We start from the raw sequence: 26869 nt of genomic DNA, 5'->3' as shown, positions 1-26869 counted from the left end.
AGTAAACAAGCAAAGGAGAGGACTAGTGCCGAAATTGAATCATCCTCAAGTCTTGGTGAGTACCTTCGTGAGGTGGAGCCTGTTTTTCACAAAATCTTACCAAGGAGACACTGATATATAGACTGTATTTATACAGCATATATCATGGACAGAAGTAGGTTAAAAAAATAACAAGAAGATAGCTAGGTGCACAAGTCCCATGACAAAAAAAGTGCCCAATCCTGGTAGGCGCACTGATGCCAGGACTAGAAAAAATGACAGTGTAGAATCTTCAAAATATGGAAACATTCCTACAATGAGGCCAGGCCAGGCTCAGGGGTAGGATGACTCCCTGTTGTAGAAGGAAGTAGCAGTCCACAAAAATGACAAAAATTGGTTTGCCAAAGAAGATCCATAAAGATGATAGAGTGGACTAGTGAGGATAAGAAAGAAATTATGCTTTATTACTATTATGTAAAAAGCCCAGAATTTCCAGACACAAGATATACAAAATGAATAAGAGAGAAATTATAGGAAAGAAAACTACTTCCGCAGGAAAAACTGCCAGAAGCTTCAAATAAAAATTTGTGTTCATTAATACAATGGATTTTTGAAAAACGTTATGTAGATCAAGAAATTGTGATCTGTTGGAGAAAGAAGCATGTGAGGAAGTGAGAAAATATAAACAACAAAACCTAGAGATATTTGAAAAACATAAAAAAGAAATATGGACATGGGAAAGAAAGACAGATTTGATATGGTGCAATATTTATGCAAAGGAGAAAGCCAAGTTAACTAATATAGAGAAGGCAGTCTCAAAGATATTCAGGGCAGCCACGGTGGTGCAGCAGTTAGCGTGGTCACCTCACAGCAAAAGGTTTTCTGGTTCGGTCCTTGGCTGGGGTGTCTTCTGTGCAGAGTCTGCATGTCCTCCCTGTGGTTGTGTGGGTTTCCTCCGGGTGCTCCGGTTTCCTCCCACATCCCAAAGACATGCTGTAGGTGGATTGGGCACTCTAAATTGGCCTTAGGTGTGAGTGCGTGCATGTGTGTGCCTTCCGGGTTGGGCACTGGGCTGGCAACTCGACACCGTAAAACTCTACTGCCAATCATGAGCGGACAGGTGATCCACTGTGACGACCCCTAACCGGGAAAAGCTGAAAGTAGAAGAAGACGTAGAAGAAGAAGTCTCAATGATATTCAAAGAGAAATACAGGCAACGGCATCCAGATATGAAAAAGTTCACAATAAAAAGATTAATAGCACAAATATGTAATGTAGAAAAGACAATTAGTAAAGCAGAAGTTAAAGAAATAGAAGTTGAAGTTATGGAGTGCCTACAAAGTGAAGGATTTAATGTAGAAGGTCTAAAACAGACTACATCACAGCATGATGGAGTGAGTGTCCAGAATAAGGAAAAGCAAGAAGATCTGGAGACATGTGAAGAAGAAATATGGACATGGGAAAGGAAAAAGTGATTTAATATGGTGTAATATTTATGCAAAGGAGAAAGCAAAACTAACCAATACAAACAGCACCAAAGATATTTGAAGAAAAATATAGGGAAAGGAATCCAGATATGGAAAACATTGCAATACAAAAAATAAAACTAAGAGGAAAAGTAGAAAAAGAGATTAGTAATGGAGAAGTCAAATAAACAGAAATTGAGGTTATGGAATAGCTGCAAAGAGAAGGATTCAGTGTAATAAATTGAATGCAGGAAACACCATAATAGGATAGAGCAATGGATATCTAAATTTTGGGGAAATGAGTGGAACAGGAAGCAATTGGTCAGGTGTCATATCAAGATATTTTGGAACCTTCCACAGGAAACCAGTATGAATGTTCATTTGAAGCTTGACAGCAAGGAAAGGAACAGGAAACTGCACAAACTCTGATGCAGTCAATGTTGAGGAGTGACAGGCCAGTAAGTTCCCATATCCAAGATGAACTTGAAGAGAATGTGCCACAGGAAGATGCTATAGAACTTTCTATAAAATACCCTCAGGAAACGGAAAACAAGAGATGTGCTCTCAGTATGGAAGAAAATGAGTTAAGAGAAGAGTTGCTTGATTTAATTGTCAATGACAGATATATCAAGATCAGTGAGAGAAATAGACTGCAGAAGGTTAATAAAACCCCAAAAGTCAGAAGCTTGATAAAACAAATGAAGACAGTAATTAGGACTGCCCATAGAGACCCATGTGATATAAAAGAAGTAAACAGAATATATTGCTGTGCTGCTAAATTAATAGCCGATAAAGTTTTACCACAGAAACACAGGGTAGCGAGGGAAAATAGGGAGCGAAAGCGAATACCATCATGGAAATATCAAACAGAGAAAACTATAAAGCAGCTAAGACAAGAAGTGTCATTGTTAGAAGATTACAGAAGGGGGAATAGATCAGCAAAAATACTAAGAAAGATAGATGTGATAAAAGCAATGTGCAGTATTAGACCAGACCAGGATCTATTATGCACTATTGAAGATAACAAACTAAACATTTTAAAACAAGCAGAAAGACTTAGAAGATACAAAGATAAATATAAGGGAAAAGCACAAAATAAGCAATTTATTGATGACCCAAAAAAGTTTTATAGAGAATTGGGGAATAAGATAAAAGGAATTGAAAGACCGCCAAAAAAAAGAGGAATTATATACATTTTGGAGAAGTATCTGTGAAGATCCTGTGGAATATAACAAAGGTGCTACATGGATAGAAGAAGTAAAAGAAAGAATAAGAAGTTTAAAGATACAGGATATGAAATGGGATGAAATAACAGCCAGAGAGATTGACACAAAGTTGAGAAAACCCTCTAACTGGAAAACCCCAGGCCCAGATGCAGTACCTAACTTTTGGCTTAAAGTATTAAGTTCTTTGCAGGAGGATTTAGCCATGAGTAAGAACTAGTTATATGCGCACCCCGAACACACACCATACTGGTTAACAGCAGGAAAAACAATGCTCTTACTTAAGAGTGAACCTGCAAGCTACCCTAAAAATTATAGACCAATAACTTGTCTTCCAACAACGTATAGACTATACATGGGAATTGACACTGACAGAGTTTATAGTCATTTAGAAGAAAACTCAATTATGGCAGTAGAAAAAAAGGGCAATAAAAGAAAGTCGTATGGAACAAAGGATCATTTGTTGTTAAACAAAGTTATAGTGGAGAACTGTAAGAAGGGGAAGAATCTATGTATGACATGGAGTGACTACAAAAAAACATTTGATAGTATCCCACATTCATGGATAAAAGAGTGCTTAAAAATGTATAAGATACACCCTACACTGATTGACTAAATTACAGTAACCATGAAACAGTGGCAGACCACTTTGCAATTAAGCCATGATAAAGGACAGGTTATTATCCCAGGGATAAAAATTCAAAGGGGGATATTCCAGGGTGACTCTCTGTCACCATTGCTATTCTGCCTTGCCATTAATCCATTAAGCTGTTTACTTAATAGCTTAGACCATGGCTACAATTTGGCTTCTAGAAAACAACAAAGTCTAATGACTTCTCATTTTCTCTTTGTCGATGATTTAAAACTGTATAGCTCATCAGATGAGGAACTGAAAGCACAGCTGCAGGTTGTCAGTTTTTTTCAGATGATATTGGAATGCCATTTGGTCTTGATAAATGTACAAAAGCAAACTTTAAAAAAGGAAAACTGCAGCACCAGGAAAACATTAGTTTGGGACAAGAATGTGATATAAAAGAACTTGAGCATGGGGGAGTGTATAAATACTTGGGAATTGATTAAGGATCAGCAATAAAACATGAACAAATGCAAATAAAGCTCAGTAAGGAGTACTTTAGAAGACTTAAATTAATCCTGAAAACAGCATTGACATCTAGGAATAAGATCCAAGCCATAAATCAATTTGCTTTTCCTGTCCTAACTTATAGTTTTGGAGTGATTGACTGGCCCCAAAAAGTGTTGGCTAAATTGGATATTAAAACAAGGATGCTTCATGCTCACCAAATGATTTATAAAACTTAGTGTATGCTAATATTATATATTCCCCATTCCGAAGGAGGGATGGGCCTCTTTGAAATTGATTACATATACAGATCTGCAATCGTGGGACTCCACACATATCTGCTGACCTCACAGGATCCATATGTAGTGAAAGTTTTGAAACATGAGGAGAATACATCTAAGATGACATCTCTGCTTAATTTAGCAGAAGCATATCAACGTCAAGCAGGAATGGAAATCAAACCCAAAGTAGATAAAAAACAGGCAACAACTGAATGTGCTAAAAAAACAAAAGAAAGAATATAAGGTGAAGGACCAGATGAGAAGGCAAGAAATGTGGATAAAACATAAATATAGTTGTAAGTATAGAAAACTTTTGGAAGAGCCTCATGTTGATCAAGAACGAATATAGGAATGGTTAAGGAGAGGTGAGCTCACATCAAGAAATGAAAGGTTAATATTGGCAGCCCAAGATAGCGGGCTACGTACATGCTGGTTTACAAAGCCCATTGAACATGTAGGAGAAACAGACATATGTAGGTTTTGTAAAACCAAATTGGAAACAGTCATGCACCTTGTTGCTGGTTGTGACACACTAATGGCAGTGGGACTGTATACTGAAAGGCATAACAATGTGGTGAGACTGTTACCCTGGAGATTGTGCAAACATTATGGTATCAAAGTGGCTGAAAAACACTGGAAACAGGAGCCACAAAGAATCATTGAAAATGATGAAGCTTATATCACATGGGGTCACCCAATACCAACAGTTCAAAAGATAGATGCTAAAAAATGGATATAGTGGTCCAAGAAAAGAAGACAAAAGTAGCATTGATCATTGAAATCGACACACCTAGCGACTACAGTGTTTTACGTACAGAGTCACAAAGTGTCTGCAGGCAGGAATGAGAGCCATGTGAAAGAAAGATACCCAGACAGTTCCAATAGTACTAAGAGCAACTGGTCTTATAAAAAAGAATTTACAATCATATTTAGATATGTTACCAATTCATGTAACACAGTGCGAACTGCAGAAGGAGTCATTACGGGTGCTGCGAAGAACACTTTTGGCTAACATCAATGAGTGAAACAATACTAATTTCATGAACTTTAATCATACTTTGACTTAGGAATAGGATCCATTACAACATGGGAGGGAACCCACATGAACGCAGGGAGGACATGCAGATTCCACACAGAAGACACCCCAGCCAAGAATCGAACTGGAGAACCTCTTGCTGTGAGGTGACAATGCTACCACTGCACCACTCCACCATCCATTTTTTAGGTTGAATTTTATTTTGAGGGAGACAGCTTTGTGGTCTGAATGAGGACGTGACATGGGGGGGGGGGTGCAATGCTCTCCCATGTTGGTGAATACTATGTCCAATATGTTTGTTCCTCTGGTCTGTGAATACGGTATCTGATCCAGGCTGTTTCTGTTGATAAAGTCTAGGGAACATTCCTGTAAGTTAGAAGTAGTGTATGTTTCCAAATCTATAGAGGGATAGTTACAGTCTCCCATGAATAGGGTATTTGGTTGGATGCCGAGTGCTGATAGTAAGTCTACGTAAGAGTTGTGAGCTTCATGAGCCCTAGACAGTGACCTGTAGCTGGCCAGGACATACTTGGTAACCCTCTCTGTGGAGACGTGGATGTGGATAAACAGCAGGGCATCATCGTTTTTACTCAGCCCAGAGCTTTATTTTCTGCTAACATAGATTAAGACAACTCCATCTGTAGTTCCTGTCTGTGCTGCTTTTCTTCTAAATCTGTGGAAGGCAATGCAGCCTTCCACTGCCAGAGCACTTTCTGTGTCTTTAAACCATGTCTCAGCACAGATGTCTACATTTCCAGAGTTTGGAGTTACTTGTTTAGGCTCCTAGCATTGAGCAGTAACACCTTAAGGTTGATTTGTTGTTTTTTTTTTTTTTTTGCTATGTTGCTAGTTTTGTCATTTTGACAATGACTAAAAAAGGCTGTAAAGGGATGGGTAAGGTTTTAGCTAATATCCAAAAGCCCTGGGAGGTACAGGTGCATACCATCCTTGGAAAAGCAAAGCAGACTGCTAAAGTGATACCAGAAACTAAGCCAATTATTAAAATGAATCATTTTCTGTTAATACTGTGGCATCGTCCTAGATGCACATACCTGCCTGTGACACATAATGAGAGAGATCCATAATGTCTCTTTTCTTATAGTCCACTGAGCTATGCCCCAGGTCATTTACACCCACATGTACTATGATAGAATTATACTGGGACCTGTGGTGCAGTGACATGAGTGCATGTGTGAAACTGAGGATCCAAGATCCAGTTAGACAACTAACCGTTATCATCTCCTTGTCCATCCTGGTGAGAGGATTATCAGTGTGTCAAGGAAAATGCAAAATGATGCTGGGAAATCTCTCTTCAGTTACTCTATTGCTAAAGCCTGGAACTCCCTACCAACCCACCTGACCTCCACTACCTGCACTAAACAATTCAATGATCTCCTGAAAACTCACTTTATGAATAACTGGTTATGCTCCTGTGTCTCCCCAGGTTAACCATTTACTAAACTACTCTCCATCCATATTCTCTCACCCTCAACCTTTACTGCGTCTCACTAGGTATCCTTTCACAGTACTGGTATGTTTGATTCTCTGTTAGCCTTGATTTTTTACAGCACCACAATAAGTTTATTCACCATATATATCCCAACAAAAGTGCTGATAATGAGTAATACCTCTGCTAGGTTTGATTTCTATAGCACCACGATGACTTCATCAATATGTACTCTAATGCAAGTGCTAATATGTGCATTTTCGCTGCTAGATGTGTTCTCTTATTTAGTGCCATGAGAAACACATTTAGGAATGATTATTACTATTTCAGTGTATTGCATGCTATAGCTCTATGTAACTTCCAAAAAGTTATATTTTCTTCTGCTGTTTTCTATGCTTATACTGAATATGCAATAAGTTTGCTTGTTAATACCTACTCACTGATGTATGTATGTACTAAATGTAGACTAATAGTCACTGTTTTTGCTTGTTAAAACTTACTGCTGTATATGTGTAACAATCTGGAACTTTTCTCCCCTGGCCTCCACTAAAAAATGGACCTGTGCCCAGTCGGACTTTCCTGGTTAACAAATGAAAAATAAATAAATACAATAGAACCCCCTATAACAAGAGTACTAGGTAAAGTGTTTGCTTGCCTTCTGGGCTTTGCGCTTTGGGGTTCATTGTGAGTAGGCTTATGTGTAGTGTTAAGTGTTGCTTTTGGTGTGTGCTTTAGTGATTGCTGAAGGTAGGTGTGGCAGTTTGACAGCTTAGCAGGCCTTTGAGGTTTGGACAGGTTTCTTTTAAGTGCCTCAGCATAAGAAGGTCTGTGTGTGTGGTAATCAGTATGTGTGAAGGATATAGTGTGCGTGTTTTTGACAACCTTGTTTGTAAGTGAGATTTTTGCCTCCAAGGAAGTTATGTATGTACATGTCTCGCATACTGTATTCATTTTTTTAAGGATTAAAAGGTTGGCTGAGTACATGAAACAATTGCTACTTTGTCTCAGGATTACCATATCTATGAAACTGGCCACAGAGACATTAGGAAATTGCAAATCCATGTTGTCAAGACCTGTATTAGGGTTGTGCTATTATTGTTTAGGGTCTTGCTTTTACAGGGGTCACATGAGAGGTGTCTAGGGTGAAAGCTATACATTATAAAGTGTTATGCTATGTGCTAGTGTTGTATTGACAGTATCTAGCTGCACTAAGTTTAGGTACATAGAAAGCCTTTCAGTGTATTATGGATTAAAGCCCTAAGTACTAGCTTAATAGGTTTGCTACTATACAAAGTACTGCTAACCACCACTGAGTGGGGAATAGTTACATGAATATGTTCCTAATTTACAGCATACAGAAAAAGCTGAAAAATAAATCCTATGCCCTTTAAGCATCCTGGAGTGCCTCCTAACTTAGCGAGGCCAGGTAAACACTTTTTGCTGCAAGATGGATGATCCTGCAACTTTTTAATGTAAAAGCACAGCAAACGTAGTTCTGAAGTGCCGATTAACACCAAACTAAGTGCCTAAAAAGCCCCCTGGCTGATATAACAATCTACTTTAAGGTCCTTTTTGTGTTTCCCAGCTCCCTCTAAAATTGAAGTTCCAACTTTCGTAAGGGAAAAAAAACACACTTTAGATAGACCAAACGTGAAAATGTATCAGAAATAAATCAAATAACCTGCTACAACAAGCACATTTCACTTAAAGCCTCCCTGTGTGTTTACTACTACCACTAGAAAAGCAGTCTTTTCTTTTTGGTGCAAAAACACACTTTGGTTAGCCAAAACTGAAAAAGGTACCAACTAACTACAACAAGTAATTGTCACTTTAAGCTCCCTTGTGTGTTTCACAGCTCACACAGAGCAGGCTAACCTTATACTTCCACTAGAATTGCAGTCCAGCCATCTTAATGTAAAAACACACTTTAGTTAGCCAAAAGTGAAAAGGTATTAGAAACAAATCAAATTAGCTGCAACAAATAATTTTCACTTTAAGTTTCCTTGTGTGTTTGCCATCTTGGACAGACTAGGCCACCTTTTCACTCCCACTAGAATTGTGGGTGGCCGCGATGGTGCACTGGTTTTCACCTCACAGCAAGAGGTTCTCTGGTTCGATTCTTGACTGGGGAGCCTTCTGTGTGGGGTCTGCATGTCCTCTCTGTAGTCATGTGGGTTTCCTCTGGATGCTGCAGTTTCCTCCCACATTCCAAAGACATGCAGTAAGTGGACTGGACACTCTAAATTGGCCATAGTTGAGAGTGTGTGCATGAATGAGTGGTGTGAATGAACTACTGCTGGAGGGCTAGCCACCCTGTGGTGTAAACCTTGACTCAAGATGATTGTCACTGTGGAAATGGCACCCTGACCCCATGTGTAAAATGGGAAAAAGGGGTTGAGGATGGATGGATGTATGGATGAAAATATACCAGAAACAAGACTAATGGCTAGCTACAAGTAATTGCAAGGTGATTCAAAGGCAGACAAGGCAACAATGAGGAACACACACACTTTAATACAATTTCAAAGTACACAGTATGAGGGGAAGGCATTCTCAGAATCTTCTGTCAGTACCCAGTAAGGCAAGCAGAGGAGATAAGACTGGGAGGAGCTTCCAGGGCCAGGTATAAAAAGATGAAACTAGGAGGAGCTTCTAGGGCCAGCTATACAATAGGGGCAGGCAGCTCAAAACCTTCCAAGTATAAAATCAAAACAGGAATAGGGAAAATGGAAGGGAACCAAACTCAGAAAAACTCTGAACACATAGGTCAAACAGAGAAGCCAACAAGCAACACAGACTATAAAAATGACTTAAATTAATAGCTTTAACTCCAGATAAAGAGCAAAAACAAAATACACAAAACTGATGTAAATGGTAAGACAAGAGCAATTATAAATGTACTTAAACGTACTTGCTTGTGCAATGTAAAATACTGGGAGGGGGGTTGCTAGATTAAATACCACAGGCTCTAGTTATATCTAGCTACAACAAACTCAGAAAAACATCTGGGCCCAGCAGAGAAACCAAAAAGGGATGCAGATTATAAAATGCCTTAAATTAATAGCTTTAACTTCAGATAAGAAGCAAAGAAAAAAGTGATTTAAATAGTAATATAAGTGCAAAATACAATTATAAATGTACTTAAAATGTACTTCTCTGAATGTAAAAATATAACCCAAATGCTTTTATTATCAAGCATTCAACAATCTCAAGACTCAAATGGCAGGCTGGCTGTGTGATGTAAAATGCCGGGGGGGGGTTTAATTACCATAGGGTCTAGTCACAACTAGCTACAACAAATTCAGAAAAACACCTAAGCCAATCAGAGAGACCAAAAAGCAATGCAGACTATAAAAATGGTTTAAATTAATAGCTTTAGTTTCAGATAAAGAGCAAATCACATACAAAACTGATTTAAATGGTTAAGTGCAATTATAGATGTATTTAAAATGTACTTCTCTGAATGCAAAAATGAAGTCCATCCAAATACTTTTGTTATCAAATGTGCAGCAGTCTCTAAACTGAGATTGCAGACTACCTGTGCAAAGTAAAATATGGGGGGCTGGATTAATTACCACAGGTTTTAATTACAAATAGCTACAACAAACTCTGAAAAAAACACTAAGATCCAGCAGAGAAACTGAAAAACAAAGCAGAACTTTAGATAATGAGCAAAAACAAACATAAAAGTGATTTAAATGGTAAGATAAGTACTTAAGATGTACTTCTCTGAATGCAAAAACATAGTCCAAATGCTTTTGTTATCAAGCTTGAAATATAAGAATGACCATATTCACCTGCTCCTTATTATTATATAACCTGCAAGTAAAATAATAAGGCTTAAGTAAGAGTACTCAAAATGTCCTATCATTGATGCCAGTTATTAAACTGATCAGTCACAGCTTGAAGTTATGGGAAAGAGTAGTGGAAACTAGGTTAAGAAGGGAGGTGATGATTAGTGATCAGCAGTATGGTTTCATGCCGGGAAAGAGCACTATAGATGCGATGTTTGCTCTGAGAGTGTTGATGGAGAAATATAGAAAAGGTCAGAAGGAGTTGCATTGTGTCTTTGTGGACTTGGAGAAAGCATATGATAGGGTGCCTAGAGAGGAGTTGTGGTACTGTATGAGGAAGTCAGGAGTGGCAGAGAAGTATGTAAGTGTGGTACAGGATATGTACGAGGGTAGTGTGGCAGTGGTGAAGTCTGCAGTGGGAGTGACAGATGTGTTTAAGGTGTATGTGGGATTACATCAAGGATCAGCTCTGAGCCCTTTCTTATTTGCAATGGTGATGGACAGGTTGACAGATGAGATCAGACAGGAGGCCCCATGGACTATGATGTTTGCAGATGACATTCTGATCTGTAGTGAGAGTAGGGACCAGGTTGAGGAGACCCTGGAGAGGTGGAGAGGTGGAGATATGCTCTAGAGAGGAGAGGAATGAAGGTTAACAGGACTAAGACAGACTATATGTGTGTGAATAAGAGGGAGGATAGAGGAATGGTGAGGATGCAGGGAGTAGAGTTGATGAAGGTGGATGAGATTAAGTACTTGGGATCAACAGTTCAGAGTAATGGTGAGTGTGGAACAGAGGTGTAGAATAGAGTACAGGCAGGATGGAATGGTTGGAGAAGGGTGTCAGCAGTGATTGTGACAGACGGGTACCAGTAAGAGTGAAAGGGAAGGTCTACAAGAGGGTAGTGAGACCAGCTATGTTCTATGGGTTGGAGACGGTGTCATTGACAAAAAGGCAGGAGTCAGTGCTGGAAGTGGCAGAGTTATAGATGTTAAGATTTGCACTGGGTGTGACAAGGATGGACAGGATTAGGAATCAGTATATTAGAGGGTCAGCTCAGGTTTGACGGTTTGGTGACAAAGTCAGAGAAGTGAGATTGCGTTGGTTTGGATATCCGCTGAGTATATTGGGAAAAGAATGCTAAGGAAGGAGCTGCCAGGTAAGAGGAAAAGAGGAAGGCCTAAGATAAGGTTTATGGATGTGGTGAGAGAGGATGTACAGGTGGTTGGTGTGACACAGCAAGCTGCAGAGGACAGGAAGAAATGGAAACAGATGATCTGCTGTGGCAACCCGTAATGGGAGCAGCTGAAAGAGAAGAAGAAGATTGATGCTAATTATATCTGGATTGGCTTATTCATAAATTTCACTTAGACTGTCAAGCTCGGCAGCCTTAATTAATTTTGGTTGCATATTGCATCTAACACATGGGGCAAATAAGTAAGGGTTAATATACAGATGTAACTTTTATATAAGTGAAAGTAGATTAGTACTAGGCTAATTGCCCTAGTGGGCCATTTTAAGCCTAGCCAATTACCCCATGTGAAAATCAACCCCTGCACCTTGTGTCTGCAAGGTAAACACCTTAACCACCCTGCCATCCAAGTGCTGTTGTTAATATAGTTTTTTTTCCCTTGAAATGCAAAAGATAATGACCTTCATGATATTGTACCCCCAAGGTTGCACACAAATAGAAAAATAAGAGAAATAAGACTCCTTTATGCTTAATTCATAAGTTTCTTCCCATAGGAGTTATATAGTGTGCTGCCTTGAACTATACTTCTAGCTTGCCAAGATAAAGGCATGTGCAATTCTTAACCCTTTATGGGTACTGTATTAATATGAGTACGTTTTAGGAACTGCTTCCTCATGATTTACTACTAACAAGTGATAACATAAGATCCCATTACATTTATTTATAATAGATAACAATTTCATGTCAACAATTAGTTAAAAAGAAATGTCTCAAAGCCTATTGATAATTTTGCCTTAAAGTAAAATGATCAGCTGCTATCATTAAATGTCAGTAAACATTCATTTTTCTTTCGTTTTTTTTTTTTCAAATTCCAATATCTAGATCTTGCTGTATGATTCTTCAGTAGCTTTCCATGAAATACAGATACGGGATTCATAATGGGTTCTTGCATAAACTACTTACAAGGCTGTTAATAAATATTTCTTGAGGTGCTGACAGGCAAGAAATAATAATACTGAACCAGTGATCTGCCATCAAATTTACAACAAAACGTGTTCTAACCATAAAAAGTAAATGGATGTCTCATTTTATGGCCACTCCGCTGCAGTTATCATGCATCTAACAAGACAGACTCATTCATTCTTTCCCTTCTCCTGGCATCCTCTGAGGCTAGGAAGGAAAAGAGAGAGACAGAGATGTGTCCACTATCCTTCTGTGGCCTAGATACGTTTTGTGATGTGCCTATACCATCTCTCTGTAGGCCAGCTTTGGTATGTCTAGCACAGCTCCACACTTTCTCACATCTGAGATGCTTGACTACAGATCAGAAAACTTCTTAGCTCTGCTTATTGCCACACATTCCAGTGCATATGAAGCACACCACTAAGTCATGACCCAGATGATGTTTCTATGATAGAATTAGGTCAACGCCTTACCTCAGGAATGGATGTCAGAGTCAGCAACTCAGTCCAATCTCTATTAGTCTGGCTGTATCTTTTCGTGCCTTCCAGTGTAAGTTTTAGTATGCTATATTCTACACAAAGAAATATACCACATATTAAGAGCTAATGTTTCCACACAGTTCTGCAACCTCTAGGTATAGATAACATCAGGCTCAAGGACTGTTCAACATAATTTTATATATTCTTTTAAAACTGTCCAGACTATTCTCAATATCATCACACCAGTGCAAGAGACGCACCTATACAATAATAGGTGTAACACATAAGTGTGAGACTATGACTAGCTAATGAGCTTCATTATATAATCCCAGGTGAGTTTTCCAGAATCACTGTTTGTTTAGTGCATAACTAACTTGGTTGCTTTATTAAATTAACATTATTAAAATGTTCTTGTAAAGAGGCACTTTTGTCTAGTCAGTCTTATCTTGTTAATTTATTTTATTACTTTATCCTTTGTTAACTAGGTTAGTCCCACTAGGTTAGTGGCCTGTTTTTAAGTGAGACCCAAGGTCGTATTTATACCACTAGAGGAAATTTGGCCAGGACATTGGGGAACTTCCCCTACTTGTCATTGTTATGAGTAGGAACCCTTTTGGAAGAGCACTTCCTGTTTCCATTCCAAGTGCAGAGGCAGCCCAGAGAAACAGGGAGGCAGATGGAGAGAGAGAAGGAGATGATGGAAGAGTGACTGAAATGCAGGAGATAGCAAACATCGAGACTAGAGAATGCATGCAGAATTCTGAGGGAATGTTTCAAAGAAACCTGTTTGATGGAGATGAGTCAGCAAATGATGGATGTATAATTACAACCCTCCAGTTGGGATGGTTGCAGGATTATTTAGTTAAAAAGAAATGGTGGTGCAGATTGAGCTAGGAAATGAAGTGGTTGTTTCCTAGGTGGACATTATGGAGAAAATACAAAAGGAGGATGCATTGATAATCCTGAAGATTGAGCCAGGAAATGAAGTGGATGTTTCCTAGGTGGACATTATGGAGAAAATACAAAAGGAGCATGCATTGATAATCCTGAAGAATAAAAACCAAAGAAAGTCTAAAATCGGACGCCAAGAAAAAACTGAAAAAAGAATCCAGACATCTCTGGAAATTATAACCAAAATGGCAAAAAATTACTCAATTTTATATACACAACAAAAAGACTACTGCTTTTTGCTAAGTGCTCATATTCTGTAATTTATTAGAACTTCATAAAAGCTGAAGTGAACCCCCCCCCACAAAAATTGCAGCTTTTATAAGCTCATAAATTATATTACATAAATAATTGAATTTATCGTTATGTATTGATATTTATATGCACATGGTTTATTTTTATTTATTTTATTTATTCATTTTTTTATCTGAGGACTTTTAAATTGATTTAGGTTAAATATTTACATGCGTCTTTTTAAAAGTCAGTCAGATTGTAAATTACATGATGTTTTCTAATTAAGGACAGTATTTAAGCAACTGTTTTTTTTTTGGGGGGGGGGTCACTTTAGCTCTGATGAAGTTCTAAAATGTTTCTCACCTTTAGGAAGGAAATTGGTTAGGCTTACAATGTCCTGTTAAGAAAGCTTTTATGAAATCATGACTCTAAGGAAAAGGGAAAAAGAAACATTTAAAGTTCTTTCTTTTAATGTGAATAGTATTAAGAATATACTAAGAAGAAGAAGAAGAATTTTGCAGTGGTATAATATATGTGATATAGATGTAATTATATTAAAAGACACAAGATTTTTAACAAATGAAGAAAGATTGCAAACAAAAAACTACAGGGGGGAAAGATAATTTGGAATTTGGATAATGAGAGATGTTCTGGAATAGCCATATTCTGTAGAAATACAGTAAAGATATTAGATATAACTTTAGCTAAAATGGGGAGATTAACCATTGTAGATTTAAAATGGAAAGAACAAGTATACAGAATTTTAACATTATATAAACTGTGAGGGTGGCCACGGTGGTGCAGCGGTTAGCATTGCCACCTCACAACAAGAGGTTCTCCGGTTCGATCCTTGGCTGGGGTGCCTTCTGTGTGGAGTCTGCATTTCCTTCCTGTGGTCACATGGGTTTTCTCCAGGTGCTCCGGTTTCATCCCAAAGACATGCTGTAGGTGGATTGGAGACTCTAAATTGGCCCTGTGTGTGCCTTTTGTGGAAGGTTGGGCATCAGGTTGGCAACTCGACACCGTAACAAACTCCACTGCCAATCATGAGCAGACAGGTGTTCCGCTGTGGCAACCCCTAACTGGGAAAAGCTGAAAAAAGAAGATGTTTAAATTAACTGTAAAGAAAGGGAAAGCTTATTTCATAAGATTTTAGACTATGTAGTGATAAATATGAAGATTATAATGACAGGAGACTTTAACTATGATTTAAAAGGCAAGCTTAAAAGAAGTTATAAAATGTGGTAAGTTAAAACTTGTAGACAAAAATTTATGGACTTACAAAATGGGTATGTATAGAAATAAAATAAATTATTTTATAGTGTCAGAAGGTTTAGTTATAGCAGAAGGGGAGGTAGTTGAAACAGGATTTTCTGATCATCTTGCAATATGGCCAGAGATAAAAGAAAACCAGGACTATATAAAAATAGGCAAAGGAATAAAAATGATTAATAATAAAGCATGGAATGAAGAAGGAAAGAGATTAGTAATACATTTATGGAAAGATCATATCACTATGAGAACATTTTATAAAAATTGGTCTAAATGGTGGTTGATATTTAAGGAAAAGTATAAAGATGTTCTTTTTTTACACTGGCAACACGATGTGAGAAAAGTACAGAAAGAAGAATATAAAAGAACATATAACAATGCATTGGAAGAGTTAGAACATCATGACAGAAAGTACTTTGACAAAAAAAAATAATTATATTTAAAAAGTCAAGAAAAAATAGAAGGATTACACATGATAATGGATTGTAAATTGGTGACTTCCTTTTGGAGTGATTTTAGAAACTTTTTTCACACTTTGTGGTCTGACAATTGCATTATTACTGACCCCTTAATACTATGTAATGTCCCAATTCCAACAACAATACCTATTTTTCAAATACTTATTGTTTGGGCAATACTTGCCATTGCAAGAAAAGCTATAACAAACAACTTGAAATGTAAAACTGAAATAGCATTTGGTGAATTTGTGTGCCTAGCTACGACTGTCTGTAAAAATGAGTTGTCAAGTATAAGAATGTTAAGATTTTATAGATTTTAACCGTACACATCTCACTTGTTTACATTAGATACATCCAAGTCCAGGATCTTCATAAGTACTGAAATAACTGATACCTGAGCTGATGGTTTAGACTGGCCATATGAGCTCCATTTTACACGTGTAATAATACATAAACCCCTCTTGTGAAGTTGTACCCTGCTCATGAAACAGAGGTCATATTTTACTCATCCCTTCAATGGAGGCATACTCTCCATCTGTCAACCAGATACCTGCAGGCAAAAAACAATACCATGGAGATACCCTCTACTAATTAAATAAGACAATCAGCCACACGGTTTTGTGAATGAACAAATGAAAACACTGTCTTAAAAAGATCTTTTTATACATACAATATTACAGTTGGCTGGGGAAAATAAAATAAAAAAGTTTGATATGGATAGAATGATGACAAAAATTGTAAAAGTATCTGTTATTATTATTTCAAACTGCTTACTGTAGCTAATGAAGGCCTTAGGATAACAGTCCAAGGAATCAGAAGTACATCAGCAGCAGCATTGGTACAGTTTTTCCAGGTAGCTATAAATATTTCCATTACCAATAGAATCTATCTTTTCTGTTAAAACAAGCTGCAAGAAAGCACATTGAGTTCCATTCCATGGTAAGGTAATTCAGCTTGTTAAGGGGACTGAGAATGGTGACAGTAAAAATTTCCAAATTTTAGCAAACAGTGATAAACTAAACAGTTATACATTTGTTCATCTAATTCAGTATACAACTATTTACATTTTCAAATCCAGTAACTTTTGACACAGAGGCTGTTATTATTACATGATGATGATGGAATACTTTCAATGTTGACATTGCATATCTAAGAGCTAATGCTCAGTAATTGTAGCCTATGATGGGACATAACATTTCATAAATGTCTGCTTTTCATTAAAGCACATAAATCATCTAATTTATGAGCAACTATAGCTGAACCAAGTTCAAGTAATTTAGAGACATGTCTCTTCTGACCTTATTTATTCACTTACTGGCATTTTTTAACTGGAACAGCCCAATGGAACAAAACTGTCCCTGTTTAGTGGATGCCTGGTAAGAAAAGCTGTACAAAAATTTCAATTTTGTTACATACAGGAGCATAATCATTATATAAATATATATATATATATATATATATATATATATATATATATATATATATATACACACACACACACACACACACACACATATATGTGTGTGTTCATATATATTGAATACACCCATCCTCAACACAGTAAATATGGATGTCTTTACTTCAAAATTGTGTACATTGACAAGCATGCATCTACGCATGCACAAAGAAACAGCTTCAGTGCATGCATAAACAACAACCAGCCAAACAAACAAACAAATAAAAGATCATTTTTGGAGGTGGAAAGCCTCCGTAACCACCTCATGCTAATTATTTATACTAATTCCAAAATCACACAAACATAGGGTAAGGGCATATTCCTTAACCTCAGGAATTGCTTGATCTCAGGCACGTCAACTAGCTGTTTAGTTGTTTGTAAACTGTCAACCAATCATACACTTGACCAATTGCTGGAACCCATATATATATATATATATATATATATATATATATATATATATATATATATATATTTATATGTATATATATATATATATATATATATATATATATATATATGTATGCATATTTATAAGTAGTTAGCAAATATAGTAGTTAGCAAATAGTTAAACAACTAAACTGTATAAAGCATCTGGTGTACATTCATGCTTTGTAAGCAAGCTTAACATAGATGCAGTCCCGAAGAAAGAGGGAGATGCAAATATATATACAAAGCATCAGGTGTATATTAATGTCATGTAAGCAAGTGTCAACATAGATTTTCTTCTGAGAAAGAGAGAACTGGTAATAATAGAGTCCTAGGAAGGGAAAGAGATTAGGAGACAGTGAGAAAAGGGCTAGATAGTAATGTCAAGTCATTAACTTATAATTTGAAAGTGTAGATTCAGGTTATTTACTTTTATAGTGCAGTAATGTGTAGATTCAGATAGGTTGCTTTTATAAAGGAGTAAAGGGGTGTGGCAGGTTAAACAGTTACATGGCCAGGAGTTGCTTAGCTATTCTTTAAGTTTTACTTCAAAGATATTCAATTTGTCCATGTGTTTAGCTGGAGTATAATAGAGCTCCATGTTTTCAGACATAACTGGAGTACAGAGAGTATTCTATAGCATTGTTTGATTTGATATTGAATAGCAGAGATTTTACACAGACGAGTAGATCACTTGCTGTTAAATAGTGTTTCAAGATTTTGTATAGAGAAGGGCAATTTTCACTTATAGATGAGGTTATGGGCTGTAAGGAGCTGTGTGTTATATAGGTAGTGTGATAGTTTATTCCAGTCTAGTTCCTTTACAGTTAAGCAGTTTTGTACTGGAGGTTGGCAGTGAATTGTGTTTTCTTACAGCATACATCATTTCATTTTTAAGGTAGAGTACAGGTTTGTGTGAAATGATGACGCATAAAGAAGTGGTGGAGGCAACAGGAAGAGGCAATACTTTCCCTAGCTATATCTATGAGACAGGGTCCAGCTCAGCAGAGAATGCCAACTTTATGGTTGTTTTTTTTTCTTTTTTTTTTTTTGATAACTTGTAAGGTGTGTTGGTCAAATTGAAGGTTTTCATCCACTGTCACTCCTAGTAATTTAGTGTCAGGAACTATTTCGATAGTAGTGTTTGCTGATGGAATGTGAAAAAGTTTGTCTTTGGGCAGAGGAACTTGATTTGTCAGAAAAAGTGTTAATTTGACTTTCCTTGGATTCTTTGGATTTATGAGTACATTAGCTATCGAGAGCCATGATTAGATAAACATTTGAATGTTTTTTTTGTAGTTCTGAGAAAGTTTAAGCTGAGCAGGTATATTGTACTATGCTGACCTGTTTGATTATAGGATGGAGATTTTTTTATAAACATGTCACAAAGCAGGGGCTTAAGCTAGATGCTTGTGGGACTCCAACGGATTTATGATGGAAGGGGGAGAGACCTTGTTGCCATTGGATATGTAGCTATGGAACCAAAAGAGAGAGAAAGAGCAAGAGAGAGAGAAAGCAGTGAGTGAGGCCAAGAGGAGAAAGTTGTGAGATTATTATTTTTTTTCTTTGACTTGCAAGAATTTTACTTCCTGGCTGCATAACAACCTTTCCTAAGCTGTTTGAACTCAAGATCTTTGGGAGATCCTTAATTGGCAACTCCATTGTTTAGAAGCAAAATATGACTGATATATATATATATGTGTGTGTGTGTGTGTGTGTGTGTGTGTGTGTGTGTGTGTGTGTGTGTGTATATATATATATATATATATATAATATATATATATATATATATATATATATATATATATATATGTGTATGTATATATACATATATAGATATATATATGTATATATATATATATATATATATATATATATATATATATATATATATATATATATATATATATATATATATATATATATATATATATGGTTTACTATTGAGATGTCACCATGCAATTGCACGGCTATGAAGTATTCGCACAGCAGATGTTCGAATGCTTCATATGTGGGCAGGTTACATGAGCGCACGTCATTTTTGCGAATGGACTGTGCATTCACAAATATAACATTCGCTCATGTAAAGGGATTGCAGTACAGTGTGGTTAGGGAAATACATCCCTTTCCTCACTGTAGTGCGATCTCGGAGTTGGAATATTAAGTTAGGGTGGGGGGTGCAGGGGGGCTTGCCCCCCTGCATAAAAGGGATGTTAGGTTAGCTTGTTAGGGAGTTACAGGAAGGGTGGGATTGCTGTTAAGTGCTGAAAATGTTGTGATCGACATTTTCGGCATTAACAGCTATTTTACGATCTTATGGACATTCGGTAAGGTGTACTTTTGGTGAAACACTTCGCTAATATGTACACTTTTTTTTAATTTCGAGATTATGATAGTAAACCAATATATATATATATCTATATATATATATATATATATATATATATATATATATCTATATATATATATCTATATATATATATATATATATATATATATATATATATATATATATATATTCTATATCACATTATTGAAATTCCAAAATGTTGAACACCATAAGCTCGACTTTGGAATCTCGAAATGTGATATACTTTAATGCTCAGAACGTTGAATTTTTTTCCAAGGGAAAAAATTTGCTGTTCTGAGAATACACACAGCACAAGCACACCAAAATACATAATCCACACATACACACTTCACAGAACCCTACACTAAACCGTACATACACTACTAGCTGTCCACTTACCCTAACCCAACCCTAACCCTAAGGTCCTTAACTAACGCACACTCACCTTACCCACTCCCTAACCCTAAGGTCCCTAACTAACGCACACTCACCTTACCTGCTCCCTAACCCTAAGGTCCCTATCACACACTCACCTTACCCGCTCCCTAACCCTAAGGTCCCTAACTATCACACATTCTCCTTACCTTGGTCCGTTCGCACACTTACCTTAACCAGGTCCATCACCTTTGCACCACAGTCGAGGAAATAGCGAAGCCGCAGAAATGGCCCACCAAATACTTTCCCTAGGAAAATATTCAGTGCTCTGCAGCTTTGCTATTTCAAGCGTTTGCTGAATTGGGGTCGATATTATAACATTCGAAATTTTAAGACTAAGATGTTATAATATAGACCCATTTAACATGCCAGAATACCTCTTTCAAGTTTGGTCAGGTAAACAATTAAAAATTAAAACTTGACCAATGCTCTAACGAAGTTGCTAAGTTTGCAGGAAATACCCCTTTCAGAACCCAACAGTGTATAGCACTAAAAAGCCTAAATTAGTTAGAATTGCCTTATCAACTAACATATGCGCAACTTCTTACCACCTATAAAATTATCCAGCATCCATCAGCCTGTCCAGCACTAAAAAGCATTCTATACAATTATGTTCCCAGTTGATCACTGTGATCCAGTGATCACAAACTCCTGTCTACAACTCTATCAAATCTACTGGGCATTGTGTGTACTTGTACAAGGTTCCTAAGGCCTGGAACTCCCTACCTGTATCCATCAGGTCATTACCCTCCCTCCCATCATTCAAAAGCACTCTAAAAGACTTCCTAACTAAATTCTTGCTCTGTTCTTGCTTGGAACCAGGATAAATTATACCAGTAAAGGTGAATAAGTACCTTTTCATTCCTTATACCTCCTTACTCTCCCTTCTTCACTTACGTCTATCAAATCCTCTTCCTTGACTTTCTCTGTAAATATACCACAAGCCTGTTTTTCCTCACTTTATATTGCAATTCCTATTTGTATTAGACTAACTTACCTTTAATTTCTCTACAAACTGTCATACAATTTCTTTAAATATTAAATGATTGCCCTATAACTTGTATCAATTCTTAACCAATGTTTTTCTATTATGTCTAATTTGTTATAATTATTTAAACTGCTGATATTGTTAGTTACTTTAGTGTCCTTTTCACTCACCATTTACTGTCTGCTGCAGGCATTCTGAGACTGAGTCCAGTAGAACCTATAGACCACTGATTGTCTCATTACTCTACTAAGTTGTTGTTGTTGCACCAAGCCACATTGGTAGTCAATGTTTCATGTATCCATTAGTTGTTGCTACACTTTTACTGCCTTTGGACCCTTTTATTCATTGGTACTGTAGTACATATATAAGTGTAACTCTCTTGCTTTGATTCATGTTTCATCCTAGTGCTCTAGTATAAAAACCCTTCCTAAAAGTTAATTTCATTAACACTCATTACTATTTGCTATTTTATCAGGCACTAAATATCATGAAGTTGCCACCTGATAGCAATAGGAACATTGAGGTAATGGAAAAACTGCCTCATGCTCAGTGTCAACTATTTGATTCCTCCTTTAGACAATTTTGTATGTAAGAGGTGCAAGTTCAAAGATTGTAGACTATACCCAGCATGTAGTCAATTCTGACATCCACCCTACACAACTACACCTACAATGTACTAGACAAATACACCTTTTTGCATTGAGGTACACAGAAAGTCTCTGCCTAAACCTCAGAGGCTGCCTACATAAAGGTTTGATATACAAGGCACTCAGTGTCACATCAGCAGGCAAACAACATCCACAGATACTATAGAAAATACAACTACAAAATGGGGTCATTCAATTCACAGCCTGAAGCCCTTAAGACTGTAAGGCTTAAGACAGCACATCTGGTAACATCCTAGTCACAGGTTACTTCGTAGTCACATGACGCACCACTCACTAGGCTAAGCAAAGGTCGAGTTATGATTAGCTGCATCTTAGGTGCCAGGATCTGCAGTGTCACTTAGGGCCCTCAAATCCCTTTACCAGAAAAGCACTTATTCCATGGTCACTGCACATGTGGGAGTAAATGACTTTAGATACATCTCCATGGATCATTTGAAAAGGGACATGATGGAGTTCCCAGAATATGCATCTGAAAATGAAAACGAGTAAAGCCACTGTACAAGCAAAAGATAACTAAATGACTTCAGTTATTGGGATAGCTATTGGTATCATTCTAACAGGACCCATTATATATCAGCTTGGGAGGAGATGATCAACAACCCTGGCTATAGATGGCCTGCAAATGTCTCCTCATGGCTTCCATTTATTGGCCAGGACATTTTTCTCCACCCCAGTGCATGTTTAGCTACTTCTGTCTTTAGAGACTACTCTAAGGAAAACCTAATACAGCTGACTGATAACCTGATGAAATATTAAGTATCCTCCTCATCCTGATTACCCTATCTTGTACACTGCCACATTTGTGGGTAATTTCTATGACCACCTCAAAACATCTAGTGGAGCATCAAGCCCCATAAGACATTAACACAATGCCAAACTTAGAAACAAATTTACTTGCACTTATACCTACCATGGTATAAACAAACTATAGCATAAGAGAAAGTGTCTTATAAAATGTAAAATCAAATTTAATATCCCATCATATAGAGCTGAACTCAAAAATATCAACAAAGAACTCAGAAGCAACATCAGATATTGAAAACATAAGTATAAATCGAGTATCAATAAGGACAATGACAAAACTTCAGCTGTGCAGAAACCTTAGAGATAAAGGCAAGCAATGCACAGAGCTAATACACAGCAACTCTTAACTCATTCCCGATGATGTAACCGACATATTAGTGGACACATGAACTCTGACTTTCCCTAGCTTAGTACAGTAACACCACCCCCTCAGATCACATCCAATTGAATGCTCTAAGGCAAAAAATACTAGCTTCAAATGGATGCTGATAATGCTGATGCTGATAATGTACCAGGCTGCCTTCTTGTCAACACCGCATACTGTGTGGTCAATTCATTATTAAACCTATTCAACCTCAACCTCTCTACTGGTGCCAGAGCAATAGGGATCTGCAGCAGAAATCCTGCTCTACAAGGGAGAATCCACTAGTGATCCATGAAGCTATAGTCATGCAAGCCTCACCAGCCTTGTCTGGAAAACAATGGAAAGCATCATCATGGAGCTTATTAACAAGGGCATAGGCAGTCTACACATCCTGAAACCAAGAGAGTTTGTTTTGTTAAAGGCAGATCCTGCCAACTGAACCTAGTGGGTTGCTTTGAACATGACACTGATGCATTAGACTCAAGCAAATTGGCTTATACTGCATACCTGGACTTAGATAAACTAAACGTATATTCCTACATTACTCACTGGATAGCAAACTGGCTAAGTAACAAAACACAATCTATTAATATGTGATCTCTGAAAATAGTAGTTATCATTGTAGTCTCCTAGAAGCTGGTCCGAGGTCCACTTCTCTTTGGTATTTACATCTGTGATGTTAAGGCTGACTTCAGGGGCCTGTAGCTGAACATGTCTGGAGTTGTCATTAACTCTCCATCCATTTAGAGATTACTCTGAGGCAACCCTAATAACTCTCCATCTGTCTTTTACATTCTTCAGTAGAGACTAACACTCACTAATATGTGCTGCCTGGCCCATTCCCTAAAATTATGTGCCAAGAAGTGATACAGTATTGTATCTTTTAGCAAAATTGGCACCCACACACCTACAACATAGGTGACACCCCTTTGAAAGTTGACTCAGCCATTAAGGACCAGGGCAAATTTGTTGACAACAGACAATCCTTTGATCACTATGTTTACACTGTTGTTAGAAAATCCTTTTTTCTATCCAGACTAATTATCAGGGTTATTTCTTCTAGTTCTAAGGAAGCTGTCATCCCTCTCTACTCCTCTCTCATCAGATTTGGAAAAGAGTCTGATGTCCCTTTGGGTATATATTTTCTAAGCATATGACACAGCTTGAGAGACCACAGCATTTTGTTGCTATTGTAATCAAGGGTATGTCTTCTTGAGCTATCCAAACTGCCTTAAAGTGCCCTCTCTTTCCTTTTCCTGCAGATTCCTAAGAGGCGACCTCTGTTTATCCTACAGAACCTCAAAGTATTCAGTCCTATGTGACCTTCTGCACATTTTCAAGACCAATAACACACTAAACACTTCCACAAAAATGTAAATAGGACCTGCTGGTATATATATCCCAGAAAATCCCGCTTTTATTGAACAGACTTCTTTTGAATATAAACCATAGTAGATCCATGGCACTCTTAAAGCATAGCCTGGACAAAGGGATGGGCAATTGTAAATACATTCTGGAACTGGCTTCTCAAGCCATCACTGAAAGAGGTCAAAACTAAGTATAAACTAATGTAGCTAGCCTAGTAGTGGCTGTCTGGATCAATAGCCTATTATTAATCTATGAACCTATGACAAGCAATGGAGACAAGGAAGAAAACAAGTCTTGGCCAGTATGGAGGCCAGTCACAACACAAACATTCACCAGTTCTCATTATTATCTTTCACACATGCTGCTTATTTGGTTTACCTTTAAAATGTCGAGGTCCATTTGTCCGATGCTCAGATGAGCAAAAGTCTGTTTTCCACAGTTCAAATTAGCGAATGGAAAAATGACAAACTCATAACAATAAATGCTAGTGTGCATTTGCTGTTGTGAATTCAGCATTTTGAGTGGAACTCACACTACAGTGGGGATCGGGACATGTACCCTTTCTCTCACTGTAGTGCGATCTCAGAGTAAGTATATATATATATATATATATATATATATATATATATATATATATATATAATTCACAGGTGGTGTATGGGGCAGAGCTTCCCACATGGGGAGTGCAGGGGGGCTTGCCCCCCTGCATAATGGTCATCAGAGACATCCAGAAGTGATGGGTGCTTCACACAAAGTTGATATTCCTGTGTTGACTTTTTTTGTGTACCAGGTTCACTCTTTTGAGTATTCGGCTTTGCAGTTTCCAACATTTTAAGTCAAGTAAGTAAAGAGTCGCACAAGTGTGTTGCGACATTTTAAAGGTAAACAACTTATTTCTTGCATGCATTTCTTAATGAGGTAAGCCACTGGATATAAATATTTTCAATGGCATTCCAGGAGCACTGCCTGTCTAAGTGACTTGTTTGGAGTCAGACAATAGTCCAATGGAGGTGGAAGGAATCAATCCCTGTAGCTTTTTAGCAACTCTGACTCAGAGCATTAATCTTCTGTGATAACTGCTATATAATTATTCATCAAAGGCCGGGAAGATATTACTGCTTCTGCTCCTAATAACCCTTCACCCACATAGAATAACATGCTTAATACTACTAGACAAACAGAGGAAACTTTATAAAATAATTCCATTTTCACAAGTGGAGATAGAACTTGACATTTGGATGTTAGTGTTCTTTCCATTCTATTACAACAAAATGACCTTCTGACAGATTTACTTACTAAAGAGTTTAAAGATATTTAAATCAATCTTGCTGAAAAAATATAAAAATGGGAATCTTGTCGGCTAAAACTCTATCTTATCCAGCATGAACAAAGACAAGTACCACTACAGCTTCAAGTCCCTCTTAGCTGAGATTAGTTAATAGAGAACTGCAAAGGAATGCTCACAGTTAACAATTGTTAGATTTAACTATGTTAGACAGATCTTGTAGATACAAGGAATTCCTAAAAGCATGAAACTCAGCATTTCAACACAGTAATCATTGACATGTTAACTTAGTTTTTAAGTAATAATCAATCTGAAATAATACAATTTTCATTTTGACAGAATATTCTATGTTATATAACAAAAACAGATTTTTTATTCATTGTCTTTTATTTACCAGAAAGGCTGACTGGGCACATGTCCCATTTTCAGTTGAGACCCTGGAAAAAATATCCACTTAAAATACATATTTACAATGAACAATAACAATTAAATATTTTAAGTATCACTTTGCAGGTAGTAGTGAGACAAATAGTAAAGACATTTATCATGTACTTTAAAACTTATATTATGGTACATAAGTCAAAGACATGTTAACATGTAATAGCTGGCGATATAAGAGCAATAAGAATGTAAAAAGGTTCAGTGTATTTTTACATTAATAAGGTAGAATGTCAATAGAGCAGGAGCAGAAAATAGAGGAGAAAGAGGAGGAGGAAGGATATAAGCAGAAATAATCAAGAAAAACATAAGTAGAAAAAGTTCTGATAGCAGAGAAGTTGAGATAATAGTAGATAGGTAAGGTGATAAAGTGGGTAAGGAGTGGGGATTATTAGGAGAGGATTAAGGATGTAGGTTAGCTGGAGGATCA

Source organism: Protopterus annectens, chromosome 14.part0 (assembly GCF_019279795.1).
Source record: "Protopterus annectens isolate FY-2018-M chromosome 14.part0, PAN1.0, whole genome shotgun sequence".
NCBI classification, from domain to species: Eukaryota; Metazoa; Chordata; order Ceratodontiformes; family Protopteridae; genus Protopterus; species Protopterus annectens.
This window is presented reverse-complemented; position numbering follows the sequence as displayed.